Genomic DNA, 16,507 nt, shown 5'->3' on the forward strand with positions numbered 1-16,507 from the left:
ATTTGTATAACTCGTTTTGTAAAATGTGTTTAAGACTCGTACGTATACAGTTTGAAAGGGGCATATTCATGGCTAACTAATTAGAAGAAGAAAAAAAAAGTGTATTTTATTTAAAAAATGAGCTTTAGGAGGTGTTTTAGTTTTGAAAATCATTTTTTTAGTGTTTCAATTATGTCATTGACTCAACAAGTGAATTAACTCATAATTTAGCTAATTATGAAGGATTTAATTCCTTCAAATGTGCACAGCTTATCGAGATTTTGAATTATATATATAATCCTACTTCTTAATCTGTTAGAGCCTATTTGCAAAGCCACCTGGTAATTGGAATTGATGTAATTACTACCCTAATAATTACACAGCCTAGTAATTACACAGTATTATAATTACAACGACTTGTTTATTTGTCACAATGTAATTACAGTGTAATTACAAGCATGTTGTTTGGTTGCACAGGTGTAATTACACAGTTAGTTTAATTTAAAATAAATTTAATTATAAAAAAATTAGAATTAATATTTAAAAATATGTGCATATATAAATGATATCAAAATAGTTATTTAATAATACATTGTTTCTTGAAAATATGTTAATTAATAATGCATATATTTGCAACTAATATTGTAAAAAATAATTGATATATAATTTCAAATTAATAATATTTTAATTGATTATAAAATTTAAAAGCATACCTTTTTTGTGGGAACATCGTGGGATTGAATGTTTGATAAAAAAATATTTATAAATATAATGTCATAGCATTATTCAAATATTTGACAATAATTCTATCAACTGTAAGTGAAAAATAAACAGCATGCAATGTGAAATAACAAGTCAATAGTACTAAAGAAAATATTTTTAAAATAAAAAATATAACCTAAATTCAAAATCCAAAAGATTTATTTTTTTAAATAATACTCTTATGTCAAATTCCAACGTTACATAAGTAAGTTTCAAAGTAACATAAGTAATTACTCCTATAATTCAAAAGAAAGGGAAAATATAAGTAAGTTTCAAAGTAACATAAGTAAATACTCCTATAATTAAAAAAAAGAAGGGAAAATACAGGTCTATAACCTCATTCACAATGAAATTCTACTTTATTAACGTCACTCATTATCTGCCAAGTTTGATAATGACTCATTCTTTCTAATATTAAGAGGTGTGGTTTCAAAAATTAGAATATTAACACGGTCATGTTAAATGAATAAAATAAAAAACTAAACAAATACGAGCAATTACATGGAACCACAAGAAGTAAAGATTAGGAATGAGAAGAAAGGAAATGAGATATATATACTATAAAAAAAATATTTTAAAAAATAAAATAATTAAAAGGTAAAAAAAAAAAAAAAATAGAAATAAAAAATAAATTAGAAAACAAAAGGAATCAAAATAAAATAAAAAAGAAATTAAAATAAAATTAAAAAGAAATAAACTAAAAAGTAATCCTGTAATTACAGGATGTGATTACACCGAATTCTCTGCCCCCCGGAGAATTGGAGAGTGTAATTACACCCTCTCAATTACACCCAATTCTCACCTAGCTATGTAATTACCTGGTCAAACAAACAGGTCAAACTGTGTAATTACACCCAATTTCAATTACATTGGTGTCTTTCCAAACAGGCCCTTAATGAATTCACTTGTTCATAATTCAAAAATACGAGAAATCTTTAAGTTATTCCAACAAGTTCTCGAGTTTAAATAAGTTTGGGCTTTGACAAAGTCCAACTCGTGCAACATTTCAATTGCGAGAAAAAACAGAAAAATGGTTACTCGGATTTAGACTAAAACATTTTGGTACTTTAGCCTACCTTCCAATTTATATTTTTTTGTTTTTGGGAAAATATGTGTTAACATTAAATTTAAGACCTCATTTCTCTTAAATTTGCACGCAGCTCAAGAGGACAAAATCTGCCATTACTAACTTTAAAAACAGCTCTCGAACTCAAGGCAACATTTTGAAATCATATTATGAGTAACAGTTCAAAAGAACGTACTCCATTTTAATGCTTAACACTTAATCTCATTTGATCTTTAATAGATTTTCGAAAGAAAAAAAAAAACCATTTGACAAAGTTTATCATGAGAAAAGTACTCAATTTAGCAACTAAGAATCACGTTCTGCCTGAGATTCATCTGAGGTTTAGGAAAAGAAACAAGTGGAGAGTTAGTAAATTTTTTTTACAAATTAACAATCTAGCATATAACTAGTATAATATAAATGAAGAAGAAAAATCAAAGTTATGGGTGTATACGGTAAGAACCGGATGTGAGCCAAACCGGTGGAAAGGGAACCGGAGGAAGGAACAATGATGTGCCCGAGGCTACTCGCCCTTGACCAAAACAGTGCCTGGGCCGAAGCTGAGCAAAGGCACCGACTGATCTGCCCTCTGCATCGTTGAAACGGCCAAGCCCGAGGACCCGGGCTTTCATGGCCGTTGGTCCGCATGACCGTTAGCCCGAGTGACCGTTTGTCCGTGTGGCCGTTGCAGACGGGTCACGCGCCAGTAACGTCCAGTCATGGTCAACTACCTACCATGCGTGTGTCAGACGGCGCCATCAGTCTAATCCCACCAAATCCGTGCAGAGCAGTCCTTTTTATTATTATTTTATTAACTCATATTGTATGAGAACCATGGGAGTGCCACTATAAAAGGGCATGTCCCCTTCCTTTAAGGGGGTTGGTCACTTTTATTTTCCAAGAACACTTGTAGTAGAAGAATTCATATATACAATCTCTCTCATTGTTTGATTCGGCCAAGGCCACCAGTTATTATTGTTATTGCATTCCATCCATCTAATATCATACTTTGTTCACTAACGCTCGTATCACTAGCAAACTATCGTCATTAGTCGTTTCACTAAGGAGCTCCCAAATACTTGTTTTTCCCCCTTAACATACATCAAGAACAAAGCACATATCCTATACCCATTCACAAATTTAATTGATTATCCGAATCCGGGGTAAACAGTTTGGCGCCCACCGTGGGGCTAGGATAATAGTGGTCTTTGGCCTTGATTTCTACCGTATTCATCAAAACCAAAAGCGTCCCTACCCATCTCTGTGAAAACGGTCCAAATAGCTGACGTCGAACAATCCGGTCATGTCAATAATACCGAGATTGTGGCGGAAAACGAGGGGAGCGGACTGCGGGCATTGCCGAACCCCGCTGACCTGAACCCCGTTGATTCAAGGGAGGGACTCAACCGGCAAAATACCGTGGATCAAGAGAATGCCGCCCTATCGGCCACCGATCCTCTAAATACTCACCATTCCGTTACGCTGTCCCGGGATCGGGGCCGGAGAGAACCGGACGCACCAAACGATGGTGTTAACTTACGTTTAATTTTTGAAATGTTGCAGGAACAAAGAGCGGCAATCGCCGAGCAAGGAATAACAATAGCGCAGCTGCAGAGCGGGAAGGGTGAAACAGGGCCGGTAAAGGCAAAGGGTATAGCCGAAACCGAAAGAAACGAAGCACGAATGGCTGAGAGTGACGGCTCCGGAGCCGGCTCCTCAACCGAGGTCCTAAAGATGCTCGAAACCTTGGCGAAACGGGTGGATTCGACCGAAAAGAGGGTCGAGACATACAATTCTCGGGTGGACCAGATACCGGGGGCTCCGCCTTTACTGAAGGGGCCGAATTCGAAAAGGTACATCCAAAGGCCTTTTCCACCGAGTGCGGCCCCGAAACTGATCCCGAAGAGGTTCAAAATGCCCGACATACAGAAGTATGACGGCACCACGGACCCGCACGAGCACGTGACCTCGTATACTTGTGCCATAAAAGGCAATGACATGGAAGAAGATGAGATCGAGTCGGTGTTGCTGAAGAAATTTGGGGAAACTCTGTCGAAGGGAGCGTTGACGTGGTATGACCATCTACCCGAGCACTTCTTTCGAAATGCTCGCCGATGCCTTCGTAAAAACACATGCCGGTGCCATAAAGGTGTAGGCCCGTAAGGCCGATATCTTCCGGATAACTCAAAGGGACGATGAGCTACTACGGGAGTTTGTCACCCGGTTCCAAAGGGAACGGATGGAACTCCCCCCGGTACCAGAAGAATGGGCCACACAAGCTTTCACAAAGGGGCTCAACATGCTAAGTTCAGTTGCCTTGGCCAAGTTGAAAGAAAATTTGCTGGAATACGAGGCCGTGACATGGGCCGATGTCCACAATCGGTATGAATCGAAGATTCGGGTAGAGGATGATCAGTTCGAGCTCTCTCCGGTAAAGTTAAAAGTGGATAGAGGATTCGAGAAGTCGAGGAAAGGTTATGAAATGAAGTCTGAATCATCAAAAGAAAGGTTTCGGCCATACTCCCACTCGGAGAGACCAATTTTCAGGTCGGAAAGGTCGAGGCAAAGCCCAAACCACCTCTCCGGTCGAGGTAGCAAGCGGGTCGAGCGCCCGTCAAACAGCCGGGGACTCTCTTTCGGAAGCAACGCCGAAAGTCCCGTCAACAATAAGGCTCCACCGAAGATTTCGGAGTACAACTTCAACGTCAATACCTCGGGCCTTGTATCGGCCATCGGCCGCGTCCCGGATGTGCGATGGCCAAAACCACTAAGGTCAGACTCGGGACAGCGGGATCCGAGCGTGGTGTGTGAATATCACGGAACCCATGGTCACAAAACGGAGAATTTCCGCCAGTTGAGAGAAGAGGTAGCCCGGTTATTAAAGAACGGCCACCTCCGAGATCTATTGAGCGAGCGAGCCAAAAATCACTACAAAGAAAGGGAAGCTCACCGAAGGGTCGAACCGGTTGAACACCAGCATACAATCAACATGATAGTTGGGGGAATTGACGTCCCTCGGGGACCGGTAATGAAACGGACCAAGGTCTCAATTGTTCATGAAAAACGCATCCGAGACCATTCGACGAGGGCTCTATTTTCTTCGATGACGAAGACGCGGAAGGCATCGTTCAACCGCACAACGATGCACTGGTAATTTCTGTACTTGTCTTTAAAACTAAAGTTAAACGTATTTTGGTTGACCCAGGTAGCTCGGCCAACATCATCCGATGGAGAGTGGTCGAACAGCTAGGGTTGCTCGATAGGATTGTACCGGTGGCTCGGGTACTCAGCGGGTTCAATATGGCCAGTAAAACCACGAAGGGAGAGATCTCGTTGCCCGTGAACGTGGATGGCACCATTCAGCAAACAATGTTCTCTGTGATCGAAGGGGACATGAAATATAATGCGTTATTAGGCAGACCTTGGATACATAGCATGAAGGCAGTTTCCTCAACACTGCATCAGTTGCTGAAATTCCCCACTCCGGAGGGGGTGAAAACCATCCGAGGCGAGCAGCCCGCAGCAAAGGAAATGTTCGCAGTAGAAGAGGCAACTCACCGGCCTGAGGAGCCGCCACAAGAATAGAAGGGAACAACCGGAGGGGAGGTCCCCCAATAGCAACTAAAGTATACTGGATCGGATCCAATGCATGAAGAGGATGACTTCGGGATGCCCAGATCCTTTGTCATGCCGGATGACTCGGACGCGACCAAGTCAACTGTGGAGGAGCTGGAGCAGATCATCTTGTTCGAGTTCTTACCGGACAGAAAGGTATACCTGGGCACGGGGCTTACCCCGGAGCTCAGGCGTAAATTAATTGAGTTTCTTCAAGCTAACGCCGATTGCTTTGCATGGTCGCATATAGACATGACAGGTATATCACCGGAAATAGCGTCACACAAACTCAGCTTGGACGGAAAATTTCCCCCGGTGAAGCAAAAAAGAAGGCCCATGGCAGAACCAAAACACACTTTCGTGAAAGACGAGGTAACAAAGCTTTTGAATATAGGTTCCATCCGGGAGGTGAAATACCCGGATTGGCTCGCTAACGTGGTGGTGGTGCCCAAGAAAGGTAATAAATTTCGAATGTGTGTCGATTATAAGGATTTAAACAAGGCCTGCCCGAAGGATTCATTTCCATTGCCTCACATAGACAGAATGATCGATGCGACGGCCGGACATGAAATGTTAAGTTTCCTCGATGCTTACTCCGGGTACAACCAAATCCGGATGCACCCGGAGGATCAAGAGAAAACGTCCTTCATCACCCGCTATGGGACTTACTGTTATAACGTCATGCCTTTCGGGTTAAAAAATGCCGGTGCAACTTACCAACGCCTAGTTAATGGGATGTTCGAAGAACAAGTAGGGAAAACAATGGAAGTTTACGTTGACGACATGGTTGTTAAGTCCCTGGAAACAGAGGACCATTTAAAACATTTGCAGGAAACCTTCGATGTGCTCCGCAGATACAACATGAAGCTCAACCCGGAAAAATGTGCTTTCGGGGTGAGGTCCGGTAAATTTCTGGGTTTCATGGTGTCGAACCGGGGAATTGAGATCAACCCGGACAAGATCAAGGCCATCGAGGATATCGAGGTCGTGAACAACATAAAGGGGGTACAGAAGCTCACCGGGAGGATAGCGGCGCTGAGCCGTTTCATATCGAGATCCTCGGACAAGAGTCATCGGTTCTTCTCTTTGCTCAGAAAGAAGAACGACTTCGTTTGAACACCGGAGTGCTAAGAAGCCTTAAGAGAGTTGAAGAAGTATTTGTCCAGCCCCCCGTTGCTGCACACACCGAAGACCGGTGAGCCACTTTTCCTCTACCTAGCAGTCTCCGAAATGGCGGTAAGCGGAGTTTTGGTCCGAGAAGAATCAGGTACGCAATTCCCTGTCTATTATGTAAGTAGAACTTTGGGGGATGCGAAGACCCGTTATCCCCATTTGGAGAAGCTGGCATTAGCACTGGTAAGCGCTTCTAGAAAGCTCAAACCCTATTTTCAATGCCACCCCATATGTGTAGTAACCAGTTACCCTTTAAAAAACATCATGTATAAACCAGAGTTATCCGGTAGATTAACAAAATGGGTTGTAGAAATTAGCGGTTACGACATCGAGTACAAGCCTCGGACGGCCATCAAATCCCAAATCTTGGTCGATTTTGTGGCAGACTTTACCCCGGCCATGGTCCCCGAGGTCGAGAAGGAACTTTTGCTGACCTCGGGAAAGACCACGGGCATTTGGTCTTTACACACGGACGGGGCCTCAAATGTTAGAGGTTCCGGACTAGGGATCGTCCTTAGGACCCCGGTCGGGGATGTCATCCGACAGTCCGTTAGAACTACTAGATTGATTAACAATGAAGCCGAGTATGAGGCTACGATTGCAGGTTTGGAGTTGGCTCGAAGCATGGGAGCCGAAACGATCGAGGCAAAGTGCGACTCGCTTTTGGTCGTGAACCAGGTGAGCGGCATATTCGAGGTAAAGGACGAACGGATGCAGCGGTACCTCAAAAAAACCCAAGTGGTACTTCATCAATTTAAAGGATGGACCATGCAGCACATACCGAGGGAACAGAACAGCGAAGCCGATGCACTAGCAAACTTGGGATCCTCGGTCAAGGGGGAGGAAATCAATCTCGGGGAAACGGTGCACTTATCAAACACGGCCATAGAAACCGGGCACGCCAAAATACACACCATGGGCTTGACCTGGGATTGGCGCAACAAGTACATCGACTACTTGCGTGATGGTAAGCTCCCAAATGACCCGAAGGAGTCACGATCATTACGGACCAAGGATGCTCGCTTTTGCTTGGTGGACGGTCAACTGTATCGACGCTCTTTCCTCGGTCCTCTGGCTAAGTGTTTGGGCCCCGGCGAAACGGAATACGTGATAAGAGAGGTACACGGGGGAACTTGCGGCAACCACTCCGGTGCGGAAGCTTTGGTTCGAAAAATTATCAGGGCCGGTTATTACTGGAATCAGATGGACGAAGACGCAAAAAGTTTTGTCCGAAGATGCGACGGGTGTCAGAAGCATGCTCCGATGATTCACCAGCCCAGGGAGTTGCTGCATTCGGTGACCTCACCTTGGCCTTTCATGAAGTGGGGAATGGACATTGTGGGTCCGTTGCCTCAGGCACCAGGTAAGGCCCGTTTCATTTTGTTTATGACTGACTATTTTTCTAAGTGGGTTGAAGCGCAGGCTTTCGAAAAGATAAGAGAGAAGGAAGTCATCGACTTCATATGGGATCACATCATATGCCGTTTCGGCATCCCCTCCGAGATAACCAGTGATAATGGCCCCCAGTTTGTGGGTGGAAAGGTCAACAGTTTCCTCGAGGGGTTGAAGATCAAGAAAATCGTGTCGACCTCATATCACCCGTGTGCGAACGGACAGGCAGAATCAACGAACAAAACAATAATCCAAAATCTGAGGAAGAGACTTGAAGCATCATTGGAGGGAGATACTCCCGGAGGTATTGTGGGCTTACAGAACCACATCCAAGTCGAGCATAGGGGAAACCCCGTTCTCGTTGGTTTACGGAGCCGAACCCCTCTTCCCCGTGGAAGTTGGCGAACCGACCCTCCGTTTCAGGTATACCACCGAAGAGTCAAACGGGGAGGCCATGGCAGTGAAGCTCGACCTCACGGATGAACTGCGCGAAAGAGCGGCGGTCCGCATAGCGGCCCAGAAACAGAGGATGGAAAGATATTACAACTGAAAAGCCAACTTCCGGCACTTCCAAGTTGGGGACTTGGTACTTCGAAAAGTTACCTTGCACACCAAGAACCCCAACGAGGGAAAGCTGGGTCCAAACTGGGAAGGCCCGTACAAGATAACCGGTATAACGGGCAAAGGGTCGTATCAGTTGGAGTCTATGGACGAGCAACGTCTGCGTAATAACTGGAACGTGGCCCACCTAAAGAGATACTACTGCTAAGGTATGGACTCCCCGTATTCTCTTATCAACTTTTCTCCTTTTGCAGGAAGCCAAGTGAGGGACAAAATTAGAGCCCAGATCTGAAAACACGTGTTGCACTCTTTTCCTTAGTACGGATTTGTCCCAAAATGGGTTTTCCGACAAGGTTTTTAATGAGGCAACGAGTACAACGTGTTACTTGACGAATACGAAGGGCAAGTACCCGGTCACACGGTGTCGCATCCTCCGATAGGGACATAATAGCACTCACCCGACCTTGGAGATCGGATAAGTGCTAGGGGAGTACTATGCCACACCAAAGATGACACCGGTTAAAACAAACGGAGAAGCTCAACATTTGCTACGGCAAAACTAAGGCCCGGCCACCGGCCACCGGCCATAGCCTCCGATGTAAGGACCAAACGATCATAATGAATCGTGTCCCATTTTACATTTGCTACGGCAAAACTAAGGCCCGGCCACCGGCCATAGCCTCAGATGTAAGGACCAAACGATCATAGTGAATCGTGTCCCATTTTACATTTGCTACGGCAAAACTAAGGCCCGGCCACCGGCCATAGCCTCCGATGTAAGGACCAAACGATCATAGTGAATCGTGTTCCATTTTACATTTGCTACGGCTAAGGAAGAAGGAGTTAAAATTCTCATATGTACAAACATTTTTGCAAACACAAGTTATCAAAACTTGGGATAACAACTCTATGATTAAATATACTTTGCCCAGTTGATAACCGTCGTATATCGGCGCTGCCTCATTTGCATACCCTACGCCGGGTACCTTCGTCGGAATTCGCCAAGGGCAACGAGATCACTATGATCCAAGCCAAAATTCGATAAGCTACCGGCCCCAAAATATCGGATAAGACCGGCGGGTATGAACTGGTCCTAGAACAGACCAACAACTATAGCAAAAGCAGCGAGCAAACATTCAAACGAAGAAGCGAGAAAGATGCATTTTTCATTTATACAACGGATGTCTCTTACATCAAAAGAAAAACAAAGTCCTACAAAGGCAAAAAAACAAAAACAAAAAGCAAGGCATAAGCCCCATATTATCCGGCATGACTGGAGGAGGATGAGTGCTCGGACACAGTTCGCTCGGAGTCGTCTGACTCGGACCCGAGGGCACGATTGGATTCTTCCTCCATCCTCTTGGCCTCGAGTATCAGGGCCGGAAGATCAAAGAGACCGTGCTCGGCTTGCTCGAGGGTGATCCGCCGAGACTTACACTTCTCATACTCGGCAACAATAGCAGTATGAGCCTCGGCCGCCTCAACACTTCTCCATGTTTCATCCAAGTCGGCCTCAGCCTTGGCCAGTTTTGCTTCCAAATCGGCCCGGTCCCCCTCAAGGACACTTATCCTACCAGTAGCTGCATCCAGCTCGGCCTTAAGGGCATTGTTGGCAATAGCCGCCTCCTCGAGCTCGGTTCTTAGGCCTTGGTATATCCGAGATCGCTCCTTGGCTCTCTCTTCAAACACCCTCCTGCGCTCGTCGGACAAAGCAGCCTCGGACTCAAGCCGCCGGTTCCTCTCAGCCAGGGTTGTTGCATCAGCATTCACCGAGTCCAGCTCCCCCCGGAGTCGGGAAACCGTGGTCTCCAGCTCATCTAGCCTCGAAGAAAACTGGGCTTTATCCCGGCTAAGGCCGATCTTTTCAGCCTCAAGGCTCCGGTTATAGTCGGTCATAGCGACCAGCTCACCCTTCAAATGACGGTTTTCGTCCTTAGCCGCATCGAGCTCAGGACGAAGGTTGGCCAGCACGGCCGCCCGATTCAACTCTTCCTCCTTCTCCTGAAGGAGATGCCGGTATTTCTCCGTTTCTCGGCCTTGGGCATCCAGTTGGCCTCGGAGATCATCTATCTCATGTTGGGCACGGATGAAAGCTTCATTAACCAACACCACACTCTACAGGTAAAACAAGTCAGAAGGCTTAGGCGAAGTGAGGATAAAATCCATTGATAAACTGTACAAGGATGACAGAAGAGCTTACCCGGTTGCTTGCATGCATACCCTCGTTAATGAGGCACTGCCAAGTGAGCCCGGTCATTTTGCGCTTGTCCGAGTCAGAAATAAGGGGCCGCAAGTAGCTCGCTACGCCCACCGGGCGAGACAGAAAGCTGCAGTCCTCGGGTACGGTGACTACGGCCGATCTGGTTCTCCTTGGCTCTACGCTCGGGGCCGGGAAGATGTTTACCAAGCTGTCCCTGGCCCCTGACTCGGAGATCCGGTTGGCCGGCCTCGTGGCCCGAGGAATAGGGAGATGACCAAAGCCCGCTGCTTCTCCGGTAGGGGGGGGGGTGCTCGAGAACATATCATCAAAATCATCCACCTGCCTAGCCGGGGTAGATGAACTTGGAGCAGCCTCAATAATTTCGGCAAAGGCCGAGGGCTCCACAGTTGCAGCAGGATCGTGCTCGGGAGACGGACGAGCGTCTGTGGGGGCTTCGCACTCCGGCACTGGGGCAGTCCTTATATCGGATTCAACAGCAACCGCTCCCCCGAACCTTTTTCTTTGAAGGGGAGCATCTTCCGAAGAAGTTTCACCTGAAATGTCGACAAAGTCAATCGACCGAAGAGGAGCTGGTGAAAGTATATCTTCCGCACCTGAATGTGGAGTAGGAACCAAGAGGCCTTCGCCGACGGAAGGAAGGGGCGGAACGGAGACCGCCAACTCCGGTATTGAAGCCACGGTGGGAACGGAGCCGACTCTCCGAACAATGATGTCGGGATCCGTCTCTTCCCTCGAAGGACGAGCAACACTCCTTGCCTTCTTCCTTTTCGACGTCTGCCCCTTTTCGGAGGGCCACTTTCTTTTTGCAGCATCGGAGAGGACATGGGAAGAACCCGCTGTGTCGAATTCGGGCGCCGTTGCCGGAGGGGCGGTCCCCGACTCCGATCTAGGTTCTACCGAGCCCTTATGTAAACCTAAAAAGACAAAATGTTAGCAAAGGTCAAAGGACGAAACGAATGAAGGGGAATGCAGCAGAATAAAAATAGAAGGTTACCGTGATTTTGGGCAATCCATCGGCCACGAGACAGGTGAGCCCATGTCCGGTCGTCGTAGGGATGCTGGGCGAGGAGCACGGTGACCCAATCGTTCAGATTCCGGATGACCGGAGGAACGTACCCATTGGCTGGCAAAAGTAAGAAAGAAACGGTGAGAAAGCAGAATCAAAATTTGACAAAGCAATACTAACGCAATTGTTCGAGACTTCGAGCTTACGCTTGTTATTCCACTTCTCCGGGAAGGGCATGTGCTCGGCTGGAATTATGTCCTCGGTCTTCACCCGGACATATCGCTCCAACCATCCCCTGTCTCGATCTTCATCCATTTTCAAGAAGAATTGGTTCCGGCTCCGCTTGGCCAGTTTCATTACACCACCCCGGAACAGCCTCGGGGAGTAAAGGCGTATCAGATGGGCCAGTGTGAACTCCTCCTCTGTGTTGTTGGCCAACATCCGGAGGCACGCTACGACCCTCCAAACGTTTGGGCTGATCTGAGCCAATGTGGCGCTGTAAACCCGGCACATGTCGAGAATGACCGGGTCCACCGGGGGGTCGAGTTTGAGAGTGAAGGGGTATGTATAAACATACAAAAACCCTTCACGATGGTCGGTAACGGATTCATCTGGCCCGGGGGCGAAAACCCGAACCGGACGGGTGTCCCACCCGCAATCGGCCCGGACTATGTCGAACCTGTCCTCGATGATAGATGAGGGATACCGCCTCACGTCAAATCCCCTGTCTGAAACGGAGGAAGGCTTCTCGACCTCAAGGTCCTTGTTAAAGTTGAATTTAGCCGGTATGATATCCGAGGCCGTGGGCTCGAATTTAACCGGGGTCGCAGGCTCGGCCCCTGGGGACGATACCGGTGGAGCATCATGAGAAGTGGATTCAGACATCGTGATGACGAGAAAGAAGGAAGGCCCAAGAGAGGGATTTAAGAAAGATGAAGAGACTAGTAATAACTAAAAGCAAGGGGAGCAGAATTGGTTCTTTTTGCACGCTGTGCGAATCAATGAAACAGCAGCAGATCAAATGGGAAGTTAATTGTATGTGGTGAAGATGAAAAGGTGCAGAAAATGAAGTGGAGATTGAAGAAGAGCAAATGCGTGAAAATGGAAAAATGAGGAGGTGAAGGGCCTTATATAGGCAAAGAAGAGGAGCGGTTACCGAGGACGGCCAATCGAGGGGCGCCACGTGTCCCGTCATTAATTCGAAGTGACTTGAAATGATATGAAAAAGGCGGTTGACAGAGACGAGCCATCCGGAGCGGGACACGTGGCCGATAAAAGGGGACGCATTACGCAACCGTTCCCGCCAAAATAAGAAGACAATGACGAGCTGCCGGAACCACCGGTTTAAGGGAATTATCCACTTCCCGTTACTCCGATAGATCGCAGATCCGAGAAGTGCGGGGCTATCTGTATACGGTAAGAACCGGATGTGAGCCAAACCGGTAGAAAGGGAACCGGTGGAAAGGGAACCGGAGGAAGGAACAATGATGCGCCCGAGGCTACTCGCCCTTGACCAAAACAGTGCCTGGGCCAAAGCTGAGCAAAGGCACCGACTGATCTACCCTCTGCATCGTTGAAACGGCCAAGCCCGAGGACCTGGGCTTTCATGGCCGTTGGTCCGCATGACCGTTAGCCCGAGTGACCGTTTGTTCGTGTGGCCGTTGCAGACGGGTCACGCGCCAGTAACGTCCAGTCATGGTCAACTACCTACCATGCGTGTGTCAGACGGCGCCGTCAGTCTAATCCCACCAAATCCGTGCAGAGCAGTCCTTTTTATTATTATTTTATTAACTCATATTGTATGAGAACCATGGGAGTGCCACTATAAAAAGGGCATGTCCCCTTCCTTTAAGGGGGTTGGTCACTTTTATTTTCCAAGAACACTTGTAGTAGAAGAATTCATATATACAATCTCTCTCATTGTTTGATTCGGCCAAGGCCACCAGTTATTATTGTTATTGCATTCCATCCATCTAATATCATACTTTGTTCACTAACGCTCGTATCACTAGCAAACTATCGTCATTAGCCATTTCACTAAGGAGCTCCCAAATACTTGTTTTTCCCCCTTAACATACATCAAGAACAAAGCACATATCCTATACTCATTCACAAATTTAATTTATTATCCGAATCCGGGGTAAACAATGGGCTCGGGCCCACTTGCGCCTCTGGACAGCTGCTGCTACTGTTGATGTTGACGGGCCGCTGGCTACGGGGTTGACTCGGTGAGAATATATTATGTGGGGCCAAAGGCCCAACACACAATGACGGAGGAGGAGTCCATTGACTCGTCGAGGTTTATGCATAGAAAAAATAAAAGTAAAGGATTAATGATCTGGTAAGACAGCCTCAAAATAACTTATAAGCACATTCATTGATACACTCTTAAACAGGGAATCAACAAGATTAAATGAGATACTTTACTGGAGAATATAGGCAAGACAAATAGCAGCCTCTAACACATTTTCGGGATTTCTCTTAATAAGGTTCAAGCAAAACATGAAATACGAATAGTCTTTAAGAACTTCAGCAAATAAGAATATTAATTCTAACGTGGGAATTCAAGTTCACCAGAAGGGTGAATAAGTTGTTACAATCATTCATCAATTTGCTTAAGTGAAAAAGGTAAGACAATGCATGGTCCCAGGATCTACTTTTGAATTCAAACAAGATTTAGAGAGCTATTTTTCAGCCATGCACCAACTGAAAAGAGCAGCAACCACTTTGCCACACTATACTAGATAAACACCAGTAAACTGACGTTGTATTCATTAGCTTTAAGCTATACTATAAAACGAGGGCTCAAGTTCTAATTTAAACTATCAGTCAATAAAACGTACATGAAAATACCTCAAACAAGGAATGGACTATCTCAACTTCTTCAAATGTATTAAAGGGAATAACTGCATTTGAATATCCTAATTTCAAAAAAAAAAAAAAAAAAAAAAAAAAAAAACAGGGAGAGAGCTTGAACTATTAAACCAAGATGATTATCCACAAATAAACAATACCAGAACACATTTTATATCCTCAACGAATTCGTAAAGCGATAAACAAACAATTTCATACTTCATACATAACTACAGGAATCAACTACAAAGCAGCGGGCTCAACGTAAAAACTTTACTAAACCAATCACATAACTGAAAATACCCGGAAATAAAGTTAATGGGCTGGGTCTGGGTAAATTTTGGGCTGAGTTATGGTTTTGTTTGGTTTTTTCGCTAGTGGAGAAATGAGGAAGTGATTGGGGTTGGGAGAAAAAATAATGGGCTGGGTCTGCGTAAATTTTAGGCTGGGGAATTCTTAATTGGGCTGAAGGAGAAGCTGCTTTGAGAATTAAAAAGTGGCTAAAAATTAGTTTAAAAGGTAATCTTTTATGTTTCAATTGTAAGAGATTAGGCCAATTTGAGACAAAATGAAGCGAAATAATCACTCAATTAATTAATTAAGCTTCATGATTTGAACAAAGTAAAGTACTTATTTTACACAAATATGGGCTAATTATCGCAATTAAGTCGTAAGTGACTTTGATTTAGACAATTTTAAATAAGTACTAAGTTAAACACTTAATTTGAACATAATTAATCCTTAAAATTTACGTAAAATATACATAATATATATGTTAGGATATTTTTCCAAGTGAAATGGCTAAATAACACCAAACTAGTTTAAAAAATATTTTTTTTTTTGACTTTTCCGAATACGTATTTCATTTTGTTTGAAATTCAAGAAGCTCAACTAATTAATTTAAAATATAATGGGTCAAAATTGAGTGTCAGCAGTCCTATTTCACAATCGTAGAGGTTACAAATCTCAATCCCCTAATAATTCTTTAATTGCTTTTACTTACTCTGGCACATATTTGTTAGTATTAGGTTTAATTTTTATACCATCACGATTAATATTTTTTATTATATATTATCAACTTACTAAAAAATGTCAACTATAAATACTCCCTCCATCTCAAATTATTTGTCATTTTCTTAGACGCCCTTTAAGAAATATTAATTAGGAGGCGGGAGGGGTATTATCTAACTTTACCCTTATTTATATCTAAGTTTTAATCTCTCCATTAAAATGTTTATTCTATTTATGTGTCATCTCCATTAATGACAAAATTCTACTACGGGTAAAATGGAGAAAAATAATTAATTGTGCATTGAACTTCTAAAACAACAAATAATTTGAGATAACTATTTTTAATAACCGACATAAATATTTTGAGACGGAGAGAGTAATTGTCTATAAGTAAATGAGTCATGTCTGAGATTTTGTCTTGTATGACAGAAGTAATTTATTTTCAATTTCACGGGAAATATTTTCCTAAAAACTGCTAATCCGTGTTTTGTCGGTGAATGAAAAATTATCTTGAAAAATACATCTTACAAATTAATAATAATATTAGCACATCGGAGAGTTTCTTGATGAAATGTTTTAATACTAATGATTAGTCAAAATGTCTCTTTGTTAGTTGGAGCAACTATTATAAAGTTAAATATAGTTCTATGGACAATGACTCACCCTAAGTGAGGAAGTTATTTTCCTCATTTTGATGGAAGATGACTTCCTAGTGTCAAAGATTTTCCTCCAAAATGACATTCTTCGTGCCAAAAACACAATGAGTTTTATTGGAAGACTATTATTTGGTTGCCACTTGATATTGCCGCAATAATATTAATCATTAATTTAGGTAATTGATAAATTTGTTGTCTTTTATTGAATACTA

Source organism: Lycium barbarum, chromosome 8, assembly GCF_019175385.1.
Source record: "Lycium barbarum isolate Lr01 chromosome 8, ASM1917538v2, whole genome shotgun sequence".
Lineage (NCBI taxonomy): Eukaryota > Viridiplantae > Streptophyta > Magnoliopsida > Solanales > Solanaceae > Lycium > Lycium barbarum.